At 40.8% G+C, this 20174-nt stretch overlaps 1 pseudogene across 1 annotated transcript in view; it reads left to right on the top strand.

The window, feature by feature from the left end:
• The first annotated feature begins 2441 nt into the window (after window positions 1-2441).
• Window positions 2442-20174, top strand: part of LOC146320035 (serine/threonine-protein kinase Nek9-like) — a 386194-nt pseudogene continuing 368461 nt past the window's right edge. The window contains exon 1 of the transcript XR_014771495.1: window positions 2442-2602. The product of XR_014771495.1 is annotated as a serine/threonine-protein kinase Nek9-like (transcript). The remainder of the gene's footprint in view (window positions 2603-20174) is intronic.

The following is a 20174-nucleotide window of genomic DNA, read 5'->3' as shown; positions in this document are numbered from 1 at the left end:
TTTATTTTATGGCAGGCTATTTGTAATTCTGGCAAGTACTATTACAAGTTTCAGCCTCATTTTTTAGTGAACAAACAGAAATCAGTTTTGACTAGAAAATGTGTTATAGTGATAAAAAAATACCTGCAGGTTTTGTTGCCTGACGAGATTATAAATGCTTGTCCTTGTTAAAACTTTCATTTGAGGCAGAAAGCCTTTTATATCTTACTGGCTTCAAGTCCAGGAGTGTTCTTTGTCAGTCGAAAATGTTTAGATTTCTTTGTTTCTGAATATTTTCCCGTAGATGTTGTTACGAGCTTTGGTTTATTTCATTGTTATGTCTCATGTTTCTGTTGGTGAGGCCCAGCTGAAAGACCATTATATGTCACAAACTCCATCAATCAGTTTATATTTCCAAATAAGTTAAAACATCCAGGAGTGACTAGCCGTTAAAAAGTCAAAACCGTAAGAAGAAAAGCAATAAATCACAGAAGTCAAAGTTCCAGTCTGCAGCAGGATACTAGAATATACAGTTTTATTATAAGATTATATGGCTGCAAAATGTGGTAAAATTGTATTGCGATTATTTTGACAAATGTTACAACTGTGATATGATTCATGATTAGTGGGAATGACCAGTTTTGCATCAAATTTTTCATTATCACTATAAAATCGTGCTAATGTGACATTTTGTTGGAGTCTGTAACATGTTTTCTTACATCTGGAGAACAGTATTTGTAGGCCGAGCCATCTCTGCACTACAGTGCTTCATTATAAGGCTGTTTTGTCAGACATTTTTCACTTACTAAAAAAGAAAATGTAGTGGTGACTTAAAGGTTTTAGAGGTGAGTTTGCGACCAGGAAGTCAGTGGTAGAGTTTTTTTTTTTTTTTTTTTTTTGATGCACAGAATTTGGTCAAGGGCCCCCTGTTGTGCAACATATATACATGTGAAACAGCTGTTTTCTTATTGTTTTTTTTTTTTTTTTCAAATTAATCTGGCACCAGTTAATTAGTCAATATGCAGGAAGCAAATCATGTCAACAGCTTTACTGCCAATCAGTTGTGAGCAGGAAACATATGAGTAAGTGTAGCAGAAATATGGAAGTAATTAAAAGTATGAAAAGTGAGCAAATCAAAACGTGCTTAGGGCCCTCATTAAGCTAAGGACAGCCCTGCAAGCTTTGAAACTCATCTACATAAAACAGAGATGAAACTGGCTGTTAGGCAGCGCCTGATAACATTTGTCCATTATGGACTGCAGAGGGCCATCTGTAGCATAACAGCAGATGCGGCTTCATATCACACATTGGCCTCATTAGTGCAGTGTTTTTTTTGTTTGAAGTTTCTTTGAAAATGATCAACAAGTACGTAGTATTGAAGAGTCAATAAAAATGTTAAAATGTTGTGTTGAGCTGCATACTAGGTAAAAGTAAGCACTATTATAAAAGACTTGTTCTTTTATAATTGATCTATTATGGCAAAGACTTAAATCACAGCCCTCAGTAGAAGCTCATTAATCTATGCCGTGTATGTGCTCCTAGTTGGATAGGTTGTATCCCTGCATTGGGAAAAAGGGTGCCTTGGTCAAGTCCAGTCTTTATTAAGATTAATGAACAGCTTGACATTTTTAGTCCTCTGTCTGAATCGATAATTTTAATACTCATGAGGGCCAATGGGGATCTAAGCTTGCGGAACACACATTGTGGCCACAGGGCGCATGTTAAATGTCCAAGTGGTAATCAATGCAAAGAAATTAGCTATTGATCTCTTATAGTTTTGTAATAGGTTATCTATTGGTTTGCTCTTTCGGAAAATTCCAATATCAGTCGGATGGAATTGTGCTGGTAATATCGCTGTGGGCTATGTGTGTGTGTGTCTGTGTATGCATGCACGTACACCCAGCCTCCATGTGTGTTTGCATGCATGTGTGTGCTGGGTCACATTCTAATTAGCACAGAGGGCAGATTGTAAATAAACATGTTGAGGAGAATATTGGTGATCTGTATCAGATCCACAGTTCATTACAAATAAGACTGGGAACTTCAGATTGGTTTTATGCAAGCTTACTGCTGGCTGGAAGACCAGTATTTGTAAGCAGCTATTTTAAATCACATTTCCACTATTTTTCATGTGTGGGGCCACAGCTTTCATATACAAATACTGATGGAAATGATGACTCCAGTGTCGTTTAAACACCTAAAAATATATTTCATATGTTTATTGGTGTGTGTAAATGTAGATGATGAAAAACTGCTGCCATATAAATACTTGTTCAGATCAGCAAGTCTGGTTTCTAACCTTAGTCCTAACCTTAGAGGACTAAGGTGACCACTTTAATGAATCAAATGAAGTTGAAGTTGGGGAAATAAATACCAAACAAACTTTTTTTTTTTTTTTTTTTAACCTTTCCTATGTCACCAAAACACATTCCTGTTCGATTTCTGTGTTCCCAGGTCGTACAGTGTGAGTTGGACATGAATCTGCTTTGCTGGGGTAGTGGGGAGCTTGGCCAGAACGGACATGGCGTTCCAGGGGACATTGGTCCAGAGGAGGCCCATCTGAGAGAGTTCACACAGGTGAAGCTGCTGGCATGTGGATCCAGTCACTCCATTGTGATTACAGGTACAGGTCCCTTGCAGACTATATTGTCTATCTTTTATGACACACTGGATGTGTAAAGCAGTGTTTTTCAAACTTTTTACTCCGCGTACCACCAGAAAATATTGAGGTCTTTAAGTACCACCTTACTGCCGTGTGGCGTTTGTTGTTAGCAGATGCTGTGAACACTTTACTCGTACTTCTTAAGTAGCCATTTGTGTTTGCTTCACTGCCGTCAACTTCAATTTTAACACAGCTGCTTGGAATATTTTCCTCTTGATCTTCATTTCTCTTCATAATAGTTCCTGTTTGGAGCCACAATTGCAGTGTTTTTTAAGTATTAATATTAATCTAACATTAATATGACTAATATCAATCTTCCTTTTTACCTCCACTTAACTGTCTTGCCATCTTTTATCTTGTAGCCACCAGTAATCATTTGATGACATATGCAAGCGCTACGTGCATAATTGTGACTGTAGCAGACTGATTTTTAAGCACAAATATCATTACAATAGTCTGCCGTTTCTCCATGACCCACTAGAGGGAGCTTGCATACCACCAGGGGGACTCTACCGCAGTTGAGAATATAGGAATTAATGTGTTCAGTTTTGATTTTGGTACTAAGCATGATTGTTTTTGTGTGTATTAGGTTGCGGTCTGCAAGTTTTATTATAGAAAAACATGTATTTTGTCATTTATAATGTACAGTAAACCTTGTTTATCAGATTAAAGTCCTGATGAAACGGCATTTTGAAAGTATCTAGCGCCTCCATCCTGACGTATTTCACAGAGAAACAGGATAGGCAGGCAGGACATAACATTAGGAGGACTTTGATTTGAATGTTGAAAAGTGGGCAACTTAACCTAAAGTACCATGCTGTTGCTAGCTAGCTAACTAGCTGAATCTCAGCACTGTGCTGCTAAAAGCTGAGTATTGATTGATGGGTGGATGTCATGATATTTTTGGTTGAAATTGTTTGGTTTAAGCCCATGTAAACACTTAAATTTAGTTTTACAGGAAGAGAACACAGAGAAATTGCTGTGATGTTTGGTAAATGTATTATAATGTCTGCTAGGTCTTGCAACCTACAATAACCAGTCTGACATGCTGTTAATACTCTGTTGATTTGCTGTAAAATGTAAAATGAGCATAGAAACCACGAGCACCCACCATATATACCCTCTGACATTTGATGGACGTGTTTGTCCAGACTAGCCTGCAGTAACATCATAGGTGCATATACAGGACCCAGAAAACAGATAGATAATCTGGTGTTGCAGTAAAGGGATGTTCTGCATAGGTTTCAAACACACATAATCTCATGTGTCATATATGTAGGGTTTACACACGACATGAAGTGTCTTCCTCTCTGCCCATGAGGTAATACTGGCCTACTTATTTGCCAATCTGATAGAAACCCTGATGACAGGAAGGGAGGAGGCTCCTTTAGTACATTAGCTGGCAGTAGCCATAAATCAGTAGCCTAGATAAGTCTTATAGATCACCTCAACACAGGGATCCTATACCTCTACTATCATTACAGGGAAAAAGGTGACATTTTTGATTGATTAAAATGGTGCAGGCTAGCTTAGGCTAAATCATGTTAAGTGATGTGACATTGCAGTTTCACATATCATATTTCTGTCAAGACAATGATGGTGGAAGGCATTGTCAAGGCATGATATCTGACAACAGCAGACATCTGGGGGGACCGGAGGAGATTTATGGGAAGGTTTTAGTGGTCTGAGGGAGATGAGAGAGAGTAAAAAGTGGTCCTTTTTTGTGCATTGTCACTTCCCGAGTGACTGTAAATTTTGCTCCAGTGCTGTTGGGAATTGGAGACATTTACACATCCTGACAAATTGCCTGCTGTAAAAGTATTTACTGGTCTTGTCCTCCCTTTATTCTTGACCAGCTCGCAAACACATACCCACCTCACAGACACAGAAATATTTACCCACAGCAAATTTATGTGACACACGTTTATGTGGCGTACCTGAGCCCTAGCCCAAGTAAGTCATAATGGTGTCATGTTGAGAGTACTGGTCTCCTGTTAATGTTTTAATAGAGGAGGTCTTGAGTAGGTCATAATGGTTTTATGTCAGCCACATTGTCTCAGATCTCTGGCTATTTAGGCGAGCCAGATGAAAGAAAGTCTTGTTTATGGAAAAAATGGCTTGAAAGAGAATCGCACATATAACACTGACAGACTAAGATAAACTGTTTAAGGTTACCACACCAGTGATCATCACCAACCAACAAGGGTCCAGTGTTAATGATTTTTTCACTTGCCCGGTCAGAGAAATGGGTCTGAAATCTACTTGCCCAAGGTCAATTTTTACTTGCCCCTGTACAAGCCGTTTTATTTATTAGCGGTTATCAAATAACAACAAAGACTTTAAGTGAATTGTCACATCTAATCTAGGGCTGCAGCATCTATGAACCCTCAGAAAATAGTGAAGAATGTCCATCTCAGTTTCTCAGTCTGTATGTCTTGTTTTGTCAGATCAAAACCAAAAGACAGTCCATTAATAAACTAAGAGAAAAACTGTAAAACTTCATATTTGGGGGGCTGAAAACAGAGTTTTCCACCATTTTTGTGAAAAAAAAAATGACTTAAACCATTGATCAGTTATCAAACTTACTTACCCCGGGCAAGCGGTCAATCCTTATTGTTGATCCCTGCCAGCATTCAACTATCAGCAGTAAATGAAACTGGCCTAGGGCTTGTTGTCATGGTAAACTCACACCCTGCATGAATAGTATGTTTGGTGTTAGTTTCATATTTGTGTTCAGATTGCAAGTCTGACAATGAATAATTGCTGGTGTCATTTATGACACATTTTGAAATTATAATAATTTGGCTATTATGGAACTTAATTTCATAAATATAATAAAATTACTTGTTGATTAAATGCAAATTATGGACTGTAATTTGTCATTTATTTTGTAATACAGGAATTCTTTCCTCAGATAATCGTAGCCTGGTTACCTTTCAGTAAACTTAGACTCCTCTGTTGACTTATTTCCCATGTTAGTATGTTGCTCCAGATTTTAGAAAAGCATTTTGAATTGCTGCCACTGGGTGGCACTATGAGACTGCCGATAAGAAAGTGTAGCAGAGGAGAGGGGGTGGGGGTAGGTGGGAGAAGGGAGGCCCACACTTACCTCACACTCAGACAGAGCTATAATTTACTAATAGTGTGGGAGCCGCCATTGCTGTTATCTTTTAATAGATTTGTATGGGGGAAAGCAGGTGCCTGTTGTTAATGTGTCCAATTGCCCAAGTTGCCTACAGAATTTAGGGCATCCATCACTGTCGTCGGCGGTGACACCCTGTCGTTCTACTTCATGCGGCGGGCCGGCCGGGCTGGGCTGGTAACAGATGAGGCTTCTCTCTCCTCCAGACGCCCACAGTCACACAGAGACGACCGCCATACGTGCTTGCGCATGCATACACACACAAAAACACACACGGCTATACCACATTCTTAGAGGGCAAACTAAACTCACACAGGAAATGCATATATTTATGGTGTATACATTAGATGGATATCATGGGAGGGAATAAACAGGCATGGTTACCTCTAGAAATTGGTATCCGAAAATAAAGTCGAATAAGTTTTATGTTGGAGAGGGAAAAAAATGCCATTAAAAAATAATCTCTGTAAACTTTGCCCCCCATTGCTTTGAATTCTTGAACTTCCAGCTGCACCCTTGAGCTTAGCCAGGGGCACCACGTTGCTTGCAAGTTTGCCCTCCGCCCTGGAAAACACCCCGTGCAGCTGTGTTTCTTTAGACCCGGGCTGAGAGTTGGAGGGTATACAGAGGTGCCTGCTAATACCTTGTTAGGGCTGTTGCAGTTGCTGGGTCTCGGCGAGGTCAGTGTCAGTACTGCTTTAGTTCGAGGCCCTTGATCTGCTGGATGTTGGATGAAGCCAAGGACTCATGTGCTGGCCGTTTGTGACCTACCCTAATTTTCTACAGGAGGCTTTGCTCTTGTGAATCCCATGGACTGTGTTGGAAGTCAGATGTCTTTGGTATGAAGTGGTTACTTTGATTTCAGTCTTAAAATGCTATAAGCAAATATATGGTATTTTTATATATAATGATTTCTTAAAGCTTTTTTTTTTCTTAGATTGTTGTGACAGGAAATGTTTGATAGAAAGTCAGTATGCTGTCCCAAAAACGGACTGATGGAGGAATGAGCCGGGGAGTTAGGTTGTTCTTTTTTTTATTCCCCCTTCCTTGTTTTTTCTTCACCTCTCTTTCCATATGAGTTATGAACCTTGGTTAGTCCTTGGTGTCAGGTGTTAAACAGCATATGAGGGCTGTGACCCAGCTTCCTAACCCTCTCTTCCTTTTCTGACATCTCTCTTAACATAAAACAGAGCCCTCACTCCCACCGTAATTGTAACCATCATGTTTCTTTTGCACTCCGTTTCTCTCTGCATGCTGTTGGTAAGCATTGTACCATTTATGAGCTAAGCATTCCTCAGATGCTCCCCTCATTCTTCAGCTGTGAACACACAGGTTCCTTCCTCTACCTAAAACAACTTAAAAAAAAATTGTTATGACATCATGCACCTGTTAGTAATGAAGAACACAGTCTGGAATTTTTAAAGTGCATAATATTATACCACTTGTCAGTAAAAAGAAGTATTGATACAGCCTCTGTTCTTCAACTCATCATAAAAATCCTTCTGCAAACATTGAGTTACTCGTAGCTCTGCCTATTCAGTTTAATGATGTCCATTAAAATAGATCACAGCAGACATAGTTTGCTCTGAATTACTTGGTCTTGAAATCCAATATCTTTTTAGAAAAAAATAAAATCCTCTAAAGTAACAGGAATGGACAATTGACCTGCCATCTACCCGGTCCTTATTGGCATTCAGGGCAGTTAGATCTTTGTAGAATCAAAGAGAAAGAAAAAGATACGGTCAGAGAGAGACAGATGGAGACACAGACAGACAGACGCAATGGCAACAAAAAAATCCTTAAGGTGCGCACATGACTCTCCCTTTCAAATAACCAGTCATGCCCAGGTTATGCCTTGAGGATAGGGTTCATGCAGACTCGAGTGGCTACTTCTGTAAATTTATAATTCGCCTGGACTGTCAGGAAACTGCTGTTAATACGGGGCCTATTTTCTCATTTTCGCTTTCTTCCTGTCTTTCTTTCAAGCCATCTATGCCCGTAGGCAAATACACCTTTACCTATGTATTTTATTGTCTTGTTTAATGTTTGTCAAAGAGCGCAATACTCAGAATAATTCTAGGAAAGTATTGGCCATCCCCCCGCATGACAACTTCAATATGTCTGCTTTGGACCTGGCTCTGAGGGGAGCTTTGGTAATAATTTGCCATTTAGCTGTGTTGATGTTTTTCTACTATTTCCCAGTTGAGAAAGGTGAATGAGTGGAAAAAAAGAGGGAAAAGGGGAAAAAATAACCCCTGTCCTTGCTTCTTGCCCCCTCTCTCACTCACTGTTCTTTTCCTTTCTTTCTATCTCACTCTTCCCCCTTGATCTCCGTGCTAATTTGGTTGAGCAGGTTGAGCGTTTAGTTTTGCACTCAGTTGCTTTTTAAGGTTAATCGTCGGACAGAAGTGTTTATGTTGCTGTAATGTGGGCTTAACTCTCTCTCAGCGAAGCATGGAGCACTTGAAATATGTAGTTCATCATCCTCTTCCTCCTCCTCCTCCAAAAAAAAAAAAAAGAAAAGACAAACGTAATGCAGAACAAAAGATGGGGGAAAGTCTTGCCAATTAGCAGCTAATGAGACAAGCTTGTGAGGATATCCAAATCCTCAACGTGTTAACGTTTACGGCCGCCCCCCCCCCTTCCCCGTTTCTCTCGACTCCTTCAACCTGCGCCTCCCCCATCTGCCCTTGCACCCAGCCTCTTGTAAGGCGGTGAGGGCACCTCTGAGGCCCTCTGTGTGATTATTCACACATGGCTGTGGCCCTGGTGCTTTGAGCGGCAAATAGGAGAGGAAGAAAGAAATGCCTTACGTATGGCTAATGTAAAAATGCTCAACTGACACATGGCCAAGGCCCTCTTATTTTTTTTTTTTTTATTTCAACCCCCCACTCCTGCCCCCACACCCCCCCCATCCCCACCAACTCCACCCTATCTTCTACAGATAGATAGATTGATCCAATGAGGCACTCTGTCCCTCGCCATCCGTTCCCAATTTTCCTTAATATAGCAAAGCCAGGAATTGGGTGGGTAGGTTGTGGTTGGGAGGCTGGTAAGGGAAACACATTTGATAAGTGAAAAATAATATGCCAAGAGAAAAACCAGTCATCCCAGTTGCCTTTGACATGCTTTTTATCAGAGATGTCTGTGTTGGAAGTGAAAATAAAATCTGCTTTTGTAATAGAGATCTTTGGACAGCCTTGAATGATTCGCCACTACTCTTTTCCGGCCTCATTTTCTCCAGAGCGTGCATTGGGAGTGTGTTTGGAATCTCAGTGGGGAAAATCAAATGTGAGTTGGCCTGGAAGTGTTGCAGTAAACAGTGAGAAAAAGCAAACACAGGCCAGATCAGGGAATATCATGCAGAGTAATGTTTGGACTAAAAAGAAGAATTGTGTAATGGAACAGCACAAATTCTGCTCTCCAAAGGGACTTCTAATTGATTCTGTGCTTCATTACTAGTTTTCTCAGGGAGAAATGGACAGCGCGCTTTATTATGAAAACAGAGCAATAGACATTTAAGTGGATGCCATGGTGATTATTGCGATAGAGCATTTGGCAGTGGATGATTGCTTTATAGCTTTAGCTTTTTCTTAAATTACATTATTTTTTTTCCATGAAGGTAGCACGTAGTAGCAGTTTGAATACAACCTTAACCCTGACTGAAACAATTAAATGAAAAGCAGAGAATTGAAAGAGAGAGGTTTGGGAGCACAAAATAATGCAGGGCTCCACTTGATATGTTATTTGTCGGGGGCAGTACATTTGTGCATGTTAACTAACTGTGCCACTGGACTTGGCCTGCTCGTAATAGGGTTCCAGCGCAAACATTTTCTCTCAGGGATTTCTATTATTAATTCTGTCTGAACACATCCACAAATGAATAATGAAATAAATAATGAAAACGTTATTACTTTTGGCAGCTGGGTCATTTCTCGTTTCCTGCTTTTTCCTCTGCTTGTTTCCTACTAATTAACTTTCCAAGGAGTTGTCCTCCTTTTCACAAAATGAATTTCATCAGCATGGTAGGCCACTGAAAGTGTGGGTACACAGTCTCGTGAAAAGACAACAACCAGGACAATACACAAGTCCTTCACTGGATGCTTGTCATTTAAAGGAAATAAATTAAATCTTGTCCCCCCCCCCCCCCGTTTTTAACTAAGTTGCACACACACAAGTTATTTAGCTATTTTGTCACAACAGGTGGATTCAAATAAGCATGGGTAAAGCTGCACCCACTCCTTTAACAGATTTAACTAAACCTTGGCCCGTAGCTAAATAACGTGTACCTAACACTCACATTACTGACCACTGAACCCCGGGATAGCATATTACGAGCCTGCTTCTTACAATAAAGTATGAAACAGGAAGCGCTTCCAGTGATATCTTATTTGGCAAATCAAGGATACTCCCTCCCTTCCCGGCTCCACCACCACTCATCTCCCTCCTTTCAGATGCTTGCCCTATGCCCCGCACCATGCTGTTAAAGGCTTGTGTGCTGGGACAGAGCCTTGGCGATAAGTAGCCCTCATTTAATATGGATCTTAAAGAGGGCAGTAAACCTAGAGCCTCAGTAGAAGTCCCCCCATCCCTCTGGCATTACTATATAGATGACCCTTCTCTCTCTCTCCCTCCTCATTAGAGTCATTGCAAACTCTTTCAAACTGCTCCTTCCTTCTCTCTGCGTTTTACTGTTAATTAGTTTGCTTTGTAAGGTTAGACGTGCGGACGGAGCAACTTTGGGAGTGTTTGGCTGCCATCTGTGTGCATACGGCTCTAACTATGTACAGATGGTGTGTGCTTACAGACAGGTTGCTTCTTGTGGGGAAAAAAAACGCAAGAGACGGTTTTGGTTATTTTAACAAGATTTATGGCCATTCTCACAGGTAACAGTTTGAGCTGTAATGATGATTGTTAGTCAGCTGTCAAAAAAAGGATAATTTAAGGTAAGAGTAAGAATGAGAAGAGCATGCATATCACTTCATTTCTACATCCTTAGATGATGAATCCTCTAGAAAAATTTGCAAATTCCCGGGAAAGTTGCTCCGTTAAATATTTTAAGTGTGAAACATATTGAACCAATTGTGTTGCGGCCACTTCAGAAAAGCTCTCATAATTTGGCCAAGTTAAAATACCATTAGCCACTCAGTGAACCAGTGAACCAGGTAAGTAGAGAAAAAGGCAGAGATTGCCAAATAATTGCTTGACAAGGTTACAAAATTAGCAAACGTAATCAAATAAGGAGCTGACTGAATTATTTATGGTTCTGCTTCCCAGCACTGAAATGTCATATTTAAGTTTACATTTTTAGATTCAATACAAGACATAAGAAAAAAACACATTAGATACTCAGTCTTTTAAAATTATACAACTGGTGCCAGCTTGCACAGCTTGGTTTTAAAATAACTTATTTCTATTTTTTTTCTTTTTTCTGGTGAGTTCTTGCCCTGCCTGCAAGGTGCCTCTTGCTGGTGGGAAACCTGCCCTTGTCAGTCGCAGTTCAGTGACTAATGCTTTCTACTGGGCATTGTGAATGACCCTCCCACAATTAAAAAAGGGTTAGCAAAATTATTGTTGGCCTCCTGCCACATACTTTATGTGACTTAGCACTGGTCAGAGTCAGATTGCCGGCTCAGAGTCCCCAAAACGTGACTTTTTCTATCAACCCAGCTCTCTGAAATTGCCCGGTGTAATTAGCAAATTGAAGGAAACCGAGGGAGAAGGAAGCTGTAGATGAGGAAAGCGTATAATTCTTGAGTCTAATTCAAACTCTGTGAAAACCCTTATTGTTCACAAAGCTGAACCTTTTGCTTCCAGTTTTTTCTCAGATTCTAAGAAAGAGGATCACGTGTCTTTTTACATGTTTTAGATGTGTACTAATTAAAGCATGACCTGTTATGAAGTTTCTGGTTTTTCCAAGAAAAATAAAAAAAAAGGACTATTTTAATTTATTGCGAGTGCTTTTGTGCTTCAACTCTGTCCTAGGTCAGTGTACTCGCTTGAGAAGGACATAAAAGGCTTGCTCTTATGCATTCAAAGTGAGTAAGAGATGAAAGCGAGAAGAGTACATATAACTAGACATGAGAAAATGATGAGCAGTTTCACAGTAACATCACAGTTTTGTCAAACACCATCAAATAAAGGTTTATTAACGATTATAATTTACTGTGCTGACGCCTTTTTTCATGATGAAATGGAGTGTTGAGGCTGGGCTGAGAGGTATTGCAGTGCGGTGTCAGCGCTTATGGAGTCAGAAGAGAATCTGTCATTTCATTAGATTTGCAACACATTATTCATTATCATGTATTGACGCATGTAACTTGGTGAGACAGGTCACAAATAACATATATAGACATTTATGCTACTCAGTGCTTTGCATGCACAATTGCTCAAAATAGTGGAAAATTAGAAAGGTGTGACGTTTAAGATTACAAGACGCAGTACATCTCTAGAGTTCCTTTTTTTAAACTCACCTTGATTGAATCCATAAATACAAACCTTTCGTCAGGATGTGTCATAACGCTGCTTACTAATGACTACAAATGAATACAGCAATTTAAATGTATAAAAAAAAACTCATTTGCTACAGCCATACAACATTGTTCAATGAAAACCCTCTTCTTTTGTCTTTCCTCTTTTAAAACCTCAAACCCTCCGCATGAGTGAAGAGGATCCTCTACAAACGTCTGAGAGTGCAGCCAAAAATACAAGGGAAAAAAGATTGCTTTGTTCATTTCTTTTCCCCCCTCTTTCTCTCTTTCCCACTCTCCCCAAGGTTCTATTAGGAAATAGATCCCAGGTGTTCGATAAGCCTGTAGTGGACATGACAGCAGTGCAATCAAGTGTATAAATTTAATTGCAGGCTCATTTTGTGCCGTTTATTAGCCGTTTAGGGGCACATCGCTCCACTTGAACCCTGTTATTGCCAGACAGAACAGCTGTTTGGTTCCTTTTTAACTGTTTGTCTCATTGCATAGTTTTGAAAAAGTACATACTTAAATGCCAAATGCCGCTTATGAGAAGTAGAAATTATATTTGAAAATGAATATATATATTTTGTCATGCATTTTTTTATACACGTTTTTTTTTTACATTTGATGAGGAAACATTCAATTTAATTCGAAGACAGAAAAAAACAATGGCACACAAATATTACATTTAATTTGATGAATTTTGTTGTCACTGGAAACCTGACTCGCATATACTAAAACAACAATGTGTTTTGTACACTCCTTTATCTAAATTTGTCAAAATACATAATATATAGACGCAATCTAAAAATACAATCTGCATTATTTTCAATTAAAAAAAAGTTAGACATGTGCACCATACTGCGTTGGAAGACTTAGCTGAACACACACATACACACACACACACACACACACACACACACACACACACAGTATAAAAGGGAGAGAGTGAGTCTCTGCTCAGCCCGTGTTGCTCTTGCTGAACTGGGTTATTCTGTCCTCCATCTTTGCTGCTGGACAGTGCCACACACCGAGAGGCCTGCAGATGTACTAGCTTTGGTTGAAACCTTCTTCTGGTGCGACACCCCATTAATAAAAAGCCCAGAGAAAGCTGTGTTAATTGTTACCATGCATTCGGCTCAGGCATTCCTATAAATCACCCGACTAATTGCAACAAATTGTGGGCTGACATTAAGCTATGATTCCGAACCGGCAAATATTCATCAACATTGCAACTAGCCCCATAAAACACAGAGCCGGCCGTTTCCCAGGCCAAACATATATCTACCATCTAACTCCCCCATTATTTATGGATCTTTCTTGTCCTCAGCATTTAAGTGCTGCATGGTGAGTGAATGAGACGCCATCTTGTTTATTTATTATATCCCTGGATAAAGCCCAAGCAGTGGCAGTCGTATGACCAGTCACAGACCTTGTTTTCCATGTTACCCTTGGAGCCTGGTGTGTTGTGCTCACTGCCCTTTATCGATTACTGTGTTGGCTGTCATAACAGAATTACCTTGAAGCGTTTCTGTAAATGCACGCCTGCTCAGTTAGATTGCAAAGAATGGGGCAGTAAAAATGTGCTTTATCAGTATATATCTGACAGTCTCACAGTCTGTAGAAATAATTAGTAGTAATAGTGTAGACTTTGTTCATTGCAGGCAGTTAATTTCAGCCTTAGGATCACTGGGTTTTTCCAACATTATTTACCAAATGCTCATTACTGCAGTAGGTACTTAGAAAGTGCTTGATTCTTCGCCAAGCAGTCATATGTTGGAGCATTTAACCTCCCATGCAATGTTTATTTCATGCAGACAAAAGGCTAGTTAAATCTCTTTCTCTACGGTCTGACAGGCACCATAACTGTCACTGCAGATGATCTATTTCACAGCCCAATGCATTACTACCACTAATGTTTCACTATCCTGCCAATTCACCCTGGTACTGTGCAAAACAGCTACAGTATGTGTCAAAACAGTGCTTAATAGGCTGTACCCCAGGTGTGCATCAGCAGCTAAAGATGTTGGAGCCAAAGGTCAGGATCTGATTTGTTATGTGGGAGTTCACAGGGAATTTTGATGTGCACTGATCAATTCCACACCCCAACATGCACATAAATCAATTCTACATCTGGAAAGAAGGTATACGTGGGTGCACATGTTGTATGGACATGCACACACATGCACAAATAGACTTGTGCTGCCTATAGTGCAATTAATCATAAATCTCTTTCAGCATGATGTGAGCATGTTTTTATCTCCTCCTCTTCCCTTCTTACCGTTTTTCCCCTCGTCTGTCCCTCTGTTTTAAATTGCTGAGATCCTAGCTGGCGTGATGGACCACAATAGCTGGCACTACCATGGGGAGTGGGGTGATGGGCTGAAAAAGAGAGAGCAAAAAAAAAAATCCTTCCTTTTGACACTGTTAAACATTGACGGGCTTATTACCGTGTTCTCTGATTCAGCTGGATGTGTTCAAGGATCTTCTCGGCGGTGAAAAAGGTCAGCTGCTCTTAGTTGTGCTCAGCTAGAATACTAATACTGTCCTTATTCAAATGATCTGCTCCAGCGCTTATTAAATTGATGGCCCAGGCGCTCTAATTTAATAGTGTTGCAGTCTAGGAGAGAGACACAGCTGCAGTCACAGGTGAATTAGGTGCTTCTGAGGCAAAGTTCAAGCAGGAGCCCCCTTTGCTTTTGGGATGCATTTTTCCCAGCAAATTAGCAGTCAGTGGCAGTGCGCAATTAATTAGCGCAAACCAGGAAAAGCTTGTCATTTAATAAGGTGCTTTTTTCCACTCACACCTCTCCCACACACAGAAATATCTCTCCCTATCTTACCATATCTCATTCCCTCCCTTAATCCCTCCCTCCCTTTTTTGTCTCTCTGTCTTCTACTCCCTCCTCTCTTCCACTCCACTTTACATAAACAGAGGGAATTGATCCATTAAGTGGTGTGCTATTAATACCATTTAATGTATGTCTGGCTAAATGAACGCTGTGGGTTGGATATTTTCTGTGGCGTCAGAGTTTGAGAGCTCCCTCTGGGTTGGCTAAATAGAGTAAAGATGTGCCACTTGCTGATGATTTCATCCAATCAATAACTGTGATTGGAGGATAGATTTAACGGACGTGGAGAGGCGGACTGAAACACAACATCTTCAGGTGCCTGTCTGTTCGCACGTATGCGTGAGAGCTTTTTGTGTGCTCGTGTTTATTTGTAAGTGCAACAATGCGCTGTTTATTCTGTTTGTGTGTGTATGAAACCCATAAAGCGGCTGTTTTTCAGTGTTTAATTGGACTTTGCTTTAAGAGGTAATAAATTGTATGGGATGTGTTGTAGAATCAAATGGTTTGCAACCTCAGCCAAACGATTACATAAACTCCACATCATATTACCCTTTACCAAAGATGCAATTGATTAGTGCTGAGAGGAGTACAGAGTCTTGTCAGGGTAACAGCTTCTTTCATCTGAGTAAATCTTTGTCTGACCTTCACAGTAGAATGTATTTTTCACAAATCCTTACCTTAGATCCATTAAATCTCATCTTCTCACTGTCACGTTGTAAGGAGCTGAACTTATAATTACTAACACTTAGAGTACATTGTGGCAACGTCATTACATTTACTGAGAGCAACTCAAAATTGCGTGCTGATAATAGTGTTTTCACTAAAAAAAATCACTAATGCTTGGAGAAAAATGGAAATTCAGACATGTGACACTAGCTAAGTATATTTACATTGTCTGTTAAATTAGAAAAAAAAAATGTTATTTCTACTTTTACTGATTTCTATAGAATACAGTTTTCAAAAGTACTTTTCTTAAACTTGAGCTGCTCAGTCAGTATACTCAGTACCATGGTGTATGTATGGTGTGCATGAGAATAATGGAGAATGTGCATTTTTTTTTTTATTAATGGCAACAGGAACAGAATATGACTTTAATAATGCAATTTGACTGAGGAAACTTAGAAAACTTAAAACTTGAACTTTTTTTTTAGTTTCTTTGCATTTGACCTGCACAATCTCCCTCCCCTGTAACTTAACTGTTCACTGTTATTAAACTTCCCTGAAAATTTCCTCCTGCTGTTTTGAATAATAGATGTTTATTTCAGTTTTATACACAGATTTAAGGCGTCTGAGATGAAGAGTCAGGAGAGTTACAAATATAGAAGAGGTTAATTGAAAATAAAATGTTCCAATTTAAATGTTGATTTTTTGATGGGAGGCAGTGCAAGATAACCACTTCCATGGCTTTATTGATGGAGCAAAACTGAAAACATGGGGGCTTATTGCAGGGTTATAATAATGCATATGATTTATTAATTATAAAAATCAATGCATAAAATTTCTAGAGAGAATGTGTGACAGAACGTTTGTGTTTCTGCATGTATTGGGTCTGTGCGTGTGTGTATCCCTCAACAACTCTGCTTCAAAAAATACAGACCCATTGTGCTGCAACATGTATAAATTCTTAGTCCTCTAATAGTCAGGATTTATTTGACTAATCAGTCAGTTGATTTTACTAAATGATTTGTCAAATTGGCCCACCCGAATTATTGTCACAGATGAATGCAGACAAGCAGAAGGATCTCTCCAAATCTAATACTTGTTAAAGAAGCAACAGCTGCGACAGAGTGCTTTCATGCTTAGTCGTAAAAATAATCAATATCATTAGATAAAAAATACACATTCCTGTGTCGTCTGGGGTTTTTAATCTTTACCTGAAAGTTGTGATTTGTCAAGACAGCAACTAACAAGGGGTTGGGAACCAGACAAGCATATAGTATATATTATATACACCACTCACACGCGCAAACACACACACATGTGCGGTCAGACCTCTGTACCATTGTCCTATTTACAGGCTGAAGGCTGAATGCTGAACATGGAGTACAGTAGGCCATAAATAAGAGTGGTTGGGCTCTATCAGTGCTGACAGAGGTCTCTTTCCCCCTACACACACACACACTCTCTCTCTCACACACACACACACACACACACACACACACACACACACACACACACACACACACACACAGAACAGAAACCTGGCCCGGTGCCTGCTTGTTTCCCCCCTCGACTAATAGACTCTGGTGAAACCAGTCAGCATTGTTGTTCTCAGATTGATGTGACCTTGATGCCGTTTAGTGCAGTGATTTGTTTATTGGCACTTATTTTGATGCATGTGGAAGTGAGCCTTAAAAGCCCTACCACAGACACACACACACACTCGCGCGCGCACACACACACACACACACACACACACACACACACAGTGAGGAAGATAAAGATGGGAAAAACAGAGCTAGAAAGATGGAAGGGGAGAAAAAGTGAGGGAGATAGAGTAGAAGAGATATACTCCCGGGGCAGATTACATAATACATCATTCACAAAGCATTGTTGCCAATATGTCTTTTATACTCCTTAAATTGCCGTTGCCATCCCAGGGCCCCCTCTGCGCTTTGACAAACACATCACAACACACACAAACATATTGTATTCTCTCTCTGTACAGTTTGTGTACAGTTAGTGGAGTCTATCACAGGCCTCCTGGGACGCTACTGTGTGAGGAGAGGAGCTGGTGCCGAGGAGTACTGTACAGTATTGATGGAGCTGTGTTTCTGTTAGGCAGTGAAAACAAAGTCTCCCTGATGCACAGTGGAGTGTAGGGGGATCAATAGACGTGGAGCGCTTCATTTCCTCAGGCTTCTACTGAAGAAACACTCACTGATGTGTCAGGGCTGCTGGAGTTGTTGCTTTGACATCGAGGAGGAGATACCAAACCATCAAGCTGTACTGTATGAGAAAAGATGGAAACATACACACACTTTGGATGTGCACACACACACACACTCACACACACAGTATGATTAGGGAAAAGGAAGATGAAAGGTCAGTGTTGTGTGTCATTTTGTGCTGCGTTAGAATAACAAGAAACAGGCATGGACACAGGGGGAAGGGTTTAAATGACACACAGGATATAACAAGGCATGAGCTTGAGTGATGGGGAAGGGTTTGGCCACTGCACAGGATGTAACTAGACATGTGACTGTGTGCCGGGGAAGGGTTTGGCTGGCGCATGGGATGACACAGGGCCAGAGCCTGGGGCAGCCAGGGAGAGTGGAGAGCCCAGCTGTCACCTCAGTCAGCCCCTTCTCTGGGGGCAACTGTCAATCAGAAGCCTCTCATATCGCTCCGTCATTGAAGCTAATTGCTATTGTCAACCCCAGAGACCTAGAGGATGCTAATGCTAGTGCAATTGCCCTTTTGGAGAGAGAATACTGCCTCCAAACATGAGATAAAAAAACGCAGGAAATGCAGAGAAGCGAATCAAAGGTGGATCTGGTAGAGCATTAATAAGACATTAGAAAAATTAGAGGCAGGATCACAAAAAAATTACCTCAAACAGCATACATCCAGGCCTGCAGAGCAAAAGGCTGGACTTTAAGGGAATGTGGCAATGTGGCTGAGTGGAATCATTCAACAACACATAAATATGCATGCGGTTACACAAGTCTCTCACACATACACATGCATGCACGCTCGCACACAAGCCGGCACACTTATACACGCAGCAATAGACCTAATGAAAATAAGATGGATGCTCTCTGAGAGACGGGTGGCTGTGTTATTAATTGCTGTCTGTCCCCTCCTACTGATAATGATGGGCTGTATCCTGGAGAATTTGCAGGGAATAGATTTTATTTGGAAGGATTATTTATTGTCCTTCTCATTGGAGGGGTGGTGTGTTTGGAATAGTGAGGGTTTAAATAATGGCCCGTGCGAGATAAGTCCTCATGTTAATTCCTCTTGCGCCTCTTCTTTCCCTGGCACCTTCTTAACCACGCCACCCCCATTATATAGATTTATCCACACAGACAGTGAGATTTCAGATGGGATATTTACAGCTCTACTCTTCACTTCTTAATTTAAAGCCAAATGGCAAAAATGTGTTGTCTGATTTGTTGATAGGCATTATAAACAGTTCTCACAGATTTGTAATCTTCCGCCAATGGTATTATTGATATTCTAATCCATCATGACTCACTGCCGTTGCGCCGAGCGTCACTGCCCTTTCACAAGTGGACACGCACATTTAGAGCAATTATTACGATAAAGATTACCATTCTGTCTGCATGTAGAGCCAGTTGGCTGAAACAAAAGGACCATGTCACAGAGAAGACGGAGAAAAGAGAGAGAGAGAGAAAAAAAACACCCACGTGGGTGCAGGGGAGGTTGAGTCTGCTCTCTCTCCTCTCCTTCTCGCTTCTCGTCTCTCACTCCCTTCATTTGTGGGAGTACAGAGGGACAGCATTATCATAAAATAACACTGCCCCCCCACACCTCCATCCCATCACCCTCTCACAACCCATAAATCAGGATGCTGGTGTCATGGCGGCTGGAGGCGTGGTAGCTGTGGTGACATGGAGGATCCTGGTGTGGGTGTGAAATCACTTGACCCCCAGCATTAACCTTTTTGGAGTGAATGGCCGCTGCTCTCCTCAGCAGGCTGGGAACAAAAGAGGCCTGGTATTGATTAAACTCTGCCGCGCGCACTTGATATTAAACACTGGCTTAGATGCCCGTGTTCCCTAAACCCCTCTCGCTCGACGCCGCTACTGCCTTACCTCGCTCGTACGTGCATAAAATATGTCTGAAAATACATACCTGCGTTGTCAGTCATGATGCTAACATGCCCGAGTGGACCACTCTCTGCAAACAGACCCTATATAGACACACTGGGTGAAAACCGTGGGGCCGATCATGGCTTTAGGCTGGGGTGCCAAAGGTCATGAAGAATGATGGAGAAAGAGAGAGCGGGGAAGGTCTAGGTCTCCGGGGTGATCAGTGTTTTGTCATCTGGAGCGGTGTTTACTTTTTCTCAGCACCGGTTCTCCTCCCTTCATCTCCTCCCC

Source organism: Lutjanus erythropterus, chromosome 10, assembly GCF_056507025.1.
Source record: "Lutjanus erythropterus isolate fLutEry1 chromosome 10, fLutEry1.hap2, whole genome shotgun sequence".
In the NCBI taxonomy this organism is placed as follows: domain Eukaryota; kingdom Metazoa; phylum Chordata; class Actinopteri; order Lutjaniformes; family Lutjanidae; genus Lutjanus; species Lutjanus erythropterus.
The sequence above is the reverse complement of the archived record's forward strand: the minus strand, read 5'-3'. Positions and strand labels throughout refer to the sequence as shown.